Source organism: Photinus pyralis, unplaced genomic scaffold (genome assembly GCF_008802855.1).
Source record: "Photinus pyralis isolate 1611_PpyrPB1 unplaced genomic scaffold, Ppyr1.3 Ppyr1.4_LG5, whole genome shotgun sequence".
Taxonomy (NCBI): Eukaryota; Metazoa; Arthropoda; class Insecta; order Coleoptera; family Lampyridae; genus Photinus; species Photinus pyralis.
In genome coordinates, this window is record NW_022170596.1 from 43,817,377 (window position 1) to 43,825,643 (window position 8,267).

Sequence of the window (8,267 nt, forward strand, 5' to 3'; positions counted from 1 at the left end):
TTACTAGTAGGCTTGGGACACTTCGCGACCCGAAGGACCAACATTCAAATGAGTATAACCAATAAATACAATGGTATAACTTTTGTTTGAAAAGTTATTTTAAAAAACTGTTCGACAGTTTTGTTCCTTAACTCGTTTAGTATGTACACAACAAATTTCGTGGAATTATCTCTATTATCGTTGTCCCGCCAAAATACGTTGGACCCTCGGTTTATTTGGAAAAAGTGCTTGTTTTGATGCCCTCTACAACCCGATTTTTTTTTTCGAACGGTCGTGTAACACCCTGTATATTTTAAAAAAATTAAATCTATCCATACAAAATAAAATCAATAAAATAAGGCAACTTACTCACGTGTGATATAACACAATTACATCGGTTGAGAATAGCAACACTTTTACAGAGATTCTGCATAACTATTTTCTTCACTGCAGTTTTAGCAGTTGTTGGCATGCTTGATACAGATTCTTTGCTCAATTTTTTTCAGTATTAAAGATAATACTGTCAACATATTTTGTGTAAACTCCGTCTAACAGATGTTTTGTTTGGCTTCAGTTATAACAATGTTGGGTCACCCTGTATGTGTAAATTTCAATTTTATTTGACGTTAAATGTTGGTCGCTGGATACAGAACGATCACACTTTCGATCATGGTATTTGAAGCCAATGTGATTTTGTTTAAGAATTATTTAATGTTGATTTTGTGTAAATAATCGCTTGTATTTTGTTTGTTTAATTGTAAAGGAACTACGTGTTAAAAGATTAAGTTTATTTTATGTAAAAATGTTATCTCTAGTCATTGCGATAAGACCATTATCACTTCCTAGGCTAATTAGTTTCAAGATACGCACGTGTTATCGTTTTTCGCGTATAAGAAAACAGAGATGTTTAATTTTATCGAAGACGCGTGTATTACGTTTACGAAGAAGCTTAGCCGGACTGCTGACCTATCGTGCTTATCGCTTAAGTGAAAGCCTTTTTATAAGGTTGTCAAAGTTACCTGTTAAAGAGAATTTTTCTATTATCAAACAGCCAAATTTTACATTAGTAGGTAATTACAACGAACCCACTCTGGTCTAAATTGAGATTTAAGTGCGGGCAGAGAAGTGAAGTTTCAGAATTAACATCAGTTTGTTTGTTTGTGAATCCTGTCTGTGGAAAATCGCATTACGACTAAATATTTTGGATTATTAACACTTTCGGTTTGAGGTGATTAAGACTTCTTTTAAATAATTTGTTTTATCGCTCGCTTGTTGCGTGGTATGTTTTTCTGGCTCTGAGCGCCTCTTTTTCAATTGCAATCTTAGTAACAAGTGACAGATAATACTACAAAGTGTCCCAGCTAAAATTTACAGAAGTACGATATAGAATTCGCACCAAATGTCTGCGAATAATTCTTGAGGTCATGACAAATGTTAAGATCTGGGATTGAACTTGAATCAAGAATGTATTATCATATGGAAGTTAGTTAGCAGATGTCATTTGGAGCAATGCACTTAAGTTCTTCTCTTTTTGGTCATTTATTAGTTTTGAAACATTGGAATTTTAAAGCTCAATTTCTCGGTAACTAATCGGTCTATTATAAAAAAATAAAAAGAGTTGTGTAGGTAATGAAATAGTTATTTATCTAACAAGTTCGGTAAGTTAATTTTTCCGCATGAGCACTTTGTTTTATTTAGTGCGAATGCGGGAAAATGCTTTCCGAAAGGGTTAGGTACAATATTTTGTGTAACGAATTGCGTAGAAAAGGTCAAAATTAATCACGTATTGTAAATTAGTTTTTTTTTAATCATGATTTGGTAGCACAATAATATGTTTTGTTGATAACATAATTTTGTAACTATCCACTTTTAATTGCACTGGTCACAATTAAAATTGGCACGTCTTTTGTTAATACATATTTTGCTTTGCAATGAGTGCTACTACTGGTCACGTCATTGCATCGTTCGCACTGAATATCCTTGGAAGTCTTGAGTGGTAACAAATATGCTTTGAAAAGAGTGCTTTTATTGACCGCGTAAGTGTACTGATCGTATTTAATATTCCCAGAAGACATGTGTGAACAAATGTGTTCTCAAATGTGATTTATCTTGAGTTGCGTAAATACACTCGTTACATTTAAAATCCTTCGAAGCTTTGTGTGTGTTAATATGTGCTTTCTTAAACTGAATATGCGAATAGTTGCGGAATATCACTGGTCACATTTTAAGACGATTTAACAATAAATTCTACTTTTTCTTGAGTTCCACTTCTGAAAAATAATTTGATTACGTTTCAAATTCTTGTTGATATATTTACTTAAAACTTAGGTACGTCTGTTTCCGATTAATCGCACTAAATACCCTCAACGGTTTAATTGATTTTACAGCAAATGACAGTTAACCATGACATGACGTTCGTATTAAGTGGCTTTCTATAAGTACTACCAACTGAAGAACGTGCATAACCCCTTCCCGCCAGCGGAAACTAAAAAACACCGCGATGCGGGAAAGTCGTTTTCCCGTGCATCGAGGATACTTGGTTAACATTATCTTCCCATACAATGAGTACAAAAAGCCATTTTCAATTGTGTCCTTTTACTCCTCGTTCTATTAAAAAATTTGTGAGGGATTGCAGCCCTTAGTCACATGCATAAAATTGTGAGAATTATTTTTGCATAAAAGTTTGCCCCCTCCCCTCAAATCGTCCGGTTTTTTGGATTTTTGTCAACAGCATTAGGAGAAAGAGGGTACATTTTTTTGCTAGGTACATTTGGTATATTTTTGGTAAAGCAATTATAAATCTAAAAATACCTATATTACTACTTGCAAGTCGAATGACGAACTCAAAAAGTGGTGCTTGTAATCTGGAGTTGTCGGTAGTGAAGCTATACATACAAATCGATATCCTCGTCATAAATAACTTGTAATAATGGTCTTACTGGTAATTGCAGACATTAAAATATCATTGTGATATGTCAGTGAGGTATTTTATTCTATTGTATAGTCAGTGTAACAGGATACCACAGTATGGCCCTATTTCCGCCACCATTTTTCAATTAAAAAAAATTCTTTTATATGCTCGTTTTGTGGTCATTATGGTTTCGTACCTCGAACGTAAGCATTCATTTTTTTACTTTATGAAATTTTGTTATTGTACCTTTATTCATATTTAAGCCGTACTTCAGAATTTCAATTTTGATTACTCGCAAATTAACACATTTCCGTAATTCTATACTTTATTCGAAAGTGTTGAATTTTACATTCATCGTTGTTAATTTTACTTGTGTTACGTTGTAGAATATGCCAAAATTATGTAAATTAAAAATTTGTATATCGAGATTTTGCGATGTTTGGGAGTTGATCTCTCACAACCGAATCCCTTATTTAACACACACAATTCGTGCCATTTTATATATTATATAATTGCCCGCCTCATTGCTTTATCATATATATACTAAACTTTTGTGAGCGGCATGTTCCAAGTTTTATGCATGTATTTAGTTCGCCCTTTGCCACGTCTATTTTCCCGTTTAAATTCGTTTAATCTATGCTCCCGTTTAAATTAAAAAAAAATAAAGATTTGTTTAATCGAGATGCTTGTTAAAGTTATCAAATTGTAATGAAGCTAATTACATAGTGCGGGCGTTTGATAAATTTTACATTTGCATCTCTTTGAGGAGAAAGTAATTTTAATTTTAGCGCTGAAATAGAAGTACCTCTTAATATTAAACAACCTGTCCCATTGAATTAAAGGTCTTTACATTTTCAAGTACCAGATTTGCTCTAATGATGTTAAATGCATCTTTAAAACTGTTGAAAATTTTAATGTATAATTTCCTCATAGGAATTGATTTACAATGGGTCAAACCGACATGCTTCGAATGCCTGCATTGAGCTTTAAAGGAATAGTTGGAAAAAGTTTTCTTCATACGATAAGAATGAAATTAAGTACATTTTATTCTGCATTTTCCATTACTGCATACAACGAAGTTAAAGTGAAAAATGTCTTGAGGAAACTACGCTCATTATTTTTGCAGATGGTTTTAGTCAACTATTTCAGCGTTTCGCTCTGAAATTGCATCTCTTTTCTTTCAGTTTGATCTATTTATGTTAATCGGTACTTTAAAATTAAGAAACGGTAAAACGAGTGAGGAGTTCCATTAATGTAATTTTTTTGTTGGTTCTATAAAGGCGCAGAAACTCTCATTAAAGTGTATCTCAATCTCTATACAAAATTTACCCATTTACTCTGAAAAGAGCACCTTTGTTAGAAGCTTTATTGTATACGGTACACTTGGCGGTGTAAAAACCACTTAATTGGTTAGCCGGAAAACGCAGAGTTTCATTGATGAATAAACAATGTTTTTATGAGCAAGATGTAGACCGGTCTTTTTACGTTATTGGTCTTATTTGCAAAGTATGTGAGTTTTACGAAAAAATTGAGATCTTGGTGTTGAGAGGAATTAAGCAACGTGCAGCTTGATTAATTCGAAAATTGTGAATTTTTCATTTTAATTAGTGTTCCGTGGAAATTTTTTTGCGTGCCCCTTTTTTCACAGATTGCGCCGTCCTTTGAGGATACTACCGCCTTTCTTTGTAATAATGTGTGCCGAATTTTTATTCTTACTGGGAAGTTTATTTGTTGTTAGTCCCATGAGAACTTCATGTGTTGTCTGTTTGATTCCCTTCTGGGTTATTTTTAGTGGCGGAAGGATATTTCAAATAATTCTTTTCGGTATCGTAGATACGAAGTTTTAATGCAATTTTTAATTGAGTTTAACTTTTACTATACCTATATGTTATATACGTCTGTATGGCTGTTTCTCGAGTTAATACTTGAAATTTTATGTAACATTATGCCAGTGTATTATATTATCTGACGTGTACAGTATCCCCTCCCTTTAAAAGGTTATTTTTCAAAATAGCAGTCTTAAACTTTGATAAAGTTTTTTCTACTTGTTATTCGACGAATATTTGTTATACATTTATAAGTAGTAAAGACACAGCCAGCCTCCCCACCCCCTTTTTCCTGACTTCACAGTGCTGCGTTGTGATTGGTATTTTTGAATTTGCGGATGTCGGCCATTTTGTAGCAGTAAGTTTGAATTTGGGCTGAAGATTTGAATTCGCGGATGTTGGCCATTTTGTTGTGGTAAACTTGTAAATTTGAATTTGTGTGCGAGGTTTGAATTTCAGGATGTCTTGTCACTTTGTTGCGGTCTAGGTTGTGGTAAATTTGAATTTGTACGGGGAATTTGAATTTTTTACTGTGTTTGGTTATGGAATTTTAAATGTACAGGGTGTACAAAGTGGTTACCCAGTTCACAACCTATTATTGGCACCTGTACAAAAACACCCACCACAAAAACCCTATATTTAACTATCATTACATCCTGTATATTTAAAATGCCACAGCCAATTACAGTAAACAATTCAAATTCCCCACACAAATTCAAATTTACAACAATAAAATGACCGACATCCGCAAATTCAAAGTTACCGTCGCAGCCAATCACAACGCAGCACTATGACGTCAGAAAGAAGGGGTGGGGATCACTGGCTCTTTACTACTTGTATAAGATCAAATTTAAACTTTTCAGCGTATGCCCAAGGTGTAACAGGTCAGGTATGCAAAATAGGAGCAGTTTTCAGTAACCAAGACAAAGCTCTAAAAGCCATAAGTTCATTTTGTTTCCGATTTTCTGGAAAATCGTCCACGATCGCCATCTGATTGTTAGGACGCTATCTTGGTTCGGGATATCATTATTTTTAGTTTTGGATAAAATGCATCTGTTGATAACGGTTAGGCACTACATTGTTCGGATAATCGTTTAACCAAAGAATGTGATTCAGCCATAATCGTTATTTCAATTAAATAAGTATTGCCTTGACATAAGCTAAGGTAGGTAATTCAAATAAATAAAATAAAATATTTGTTTTTACCACCCTTACATGGCAAGAACACGTAATGACCAATTTACTGTGTATGTATATCAAAATGTTACCCTTTCAATAAGCTTTCAAACACGATACAAGTTCGCGTTAATGGGTTAAGTTGTGTATGATTTTCTAACGAACGGGTTATCTCATTAACAACACTGCGATAATAGTTGAATATTTTGTTAACCCCTATAGAATAATCCTGCAGTTCTCTGTCTACAAGTTTAATTGTTATCGGATTTCGTTCTCTCGTTGAAAGCTCTTCTGTTAGTTTAGACAGCCTTCTGAAATTTACCGCTGGGAATGTTAATGTTTTGTATATTTTATCAGGGGTGGAAGTTATGGAAGTCGGAACAACAGTACAGCTTGGAAAATTTGCCCTAGTGTTTCTACTTCCTACAGTCTGTTTCATAGAAATTTATGTGAAATGATAAAAAAGTAAGGGAAAAGTTAGACTATGGTAATTGAACACGTTAATTAGGATCCTTAATGTTCCTCTTTAATGAGCTCTGTTATTTGCTAGCATAAAAACCAGGTTTATTTAAGTTGGTTTGGGTTGAACTCTTCAGTAAAACTACTTCGTTAAGAAATTCTCATTCTTTTATTTAGTTCTTTGTCTTCCGGCTAATCACTGCTTCTTATGTTTATTGCGATTTCGTACAATCTGCACTAACTTTCTAAACGATCGGTAATTACTTTTTGACACTATGTTTTAAGACGTAAAATTTACTCTTCAGATGAATGCAGAAGCAATTCGAAATACCTCACAAAAAAGGCCAGACGGTAGACAAACATCTCATTACTGACTGGAAATGTCCTCTTTACTGAAGGAATTTTGTTACTCTTCATGCAGATAATGTGAAAAACGACCGTAAGAGCAAACAACGCTGTGTAAACTTCTTTTCATTTATACCTACCCACCTTACTTTATTTTTCAAGAACTTTGAACTGTTTGCTACTCGTGCGTGCAAAGTACCGTGCGCCTTATTGAAGTAGTTTAACGATTTTTCTTTAAAGTTTAAATATTAATCGTATTCATTTGTTGCAGGTGAGCACAATTCGCGTTCGGCTGGTGTTTTGGTAAGAATATGGAAACCGTGCGAGGTTTGTTTTATACGTAACCCTCGCACTGCACTTTTCCTAACCAAATTCCTATATTTGATTTTCGGAAGAACACAAAACTTTTGATGTTATGATTGTGTCCTAATAGTGTTTTGAAGTTTCCTGCGGCAGCTTTTTATCCAATTTATTTGCTTGGTCTTATATTCTGGACATATTCTTTTTTGTTAATGGTTTTAGTATTAATGATGTTAAGGCGCTTGTAATATGCAATGTAAGAAGTGGTAACTTGTCGTCGTGTAATTTTCTAAATGGAGAGCATTTTAGTTTCAAAGATGCGTAAAGCCATTGAACTAGTTGATTTTATTCAATGGTAAAATGGAAACCACTTTCTATCTAAATATCGAATAATGGATAACATTTGATTCACATAACGTATAGTTAAGATTCCCGATGCAATACTAATTTATCTTGGATCGCAGATTTATTTTAATATCTTATAGTTTGCTCAATGTCGATTCACTATTTCTATAAATACGATTATTCGCAATTAACGGATTACTAAGGATTGCATAATACCCATTTAATCGGATAACCGATTAACCGGATTAATCATGACCAGCTCTGATTGTTATATGAATCAGGTCTGTGAAATTTGAAACAAGGAACTCACACTGAGATATATAGTGTTTACCACAGCAAAGAAGATTAGAGGGAGTGATTAATCGAACCCGTGCAAGCAAGGCACGCTAGTCTTTGCATATGATCAAGAAGTGCTACGATTGTGGAGAGTCTGGTTCTAGGTCACCAGACAATTGCTTCATAATAGAACATAAGTCAAATCGCGTTAGTGGACAGCCTTCGGGGATGGTCCCCAAGGTCTGTCAATTCCGCGGCGACTTTACCAGAGAGCCTTCGGCCTTGAGCTAGACATTTTTGCTCCAATTCATCAATATCCGCAAACTCAGCTCAGCTCGTAATCGGCCCGGGTGAGTTGTCGACGCTGCGCTGGAGCAAGCACTGACCACAGGGTGTCTTGTAAGCTTGAGCGGTGATGCTTCCGTTGATACTTGGTAGTTGCCCCTGTAGCCGCTACTGCTGTTGTTATAGTGGTTGTACTGACGTACTCTCCACCGCTGGTTCGACAGAGTTACTACCTCTCACCTTTAGAGAGGAAAACCCATAACTGAACCTTTCCCCGATTAAACTAGCCTGGTCTTCTTCCTTAATGCCGAAAAGTATCAGCCTGCCTTAAGATTGATCTCTCACGGTTGTGTGAAAGAGACACC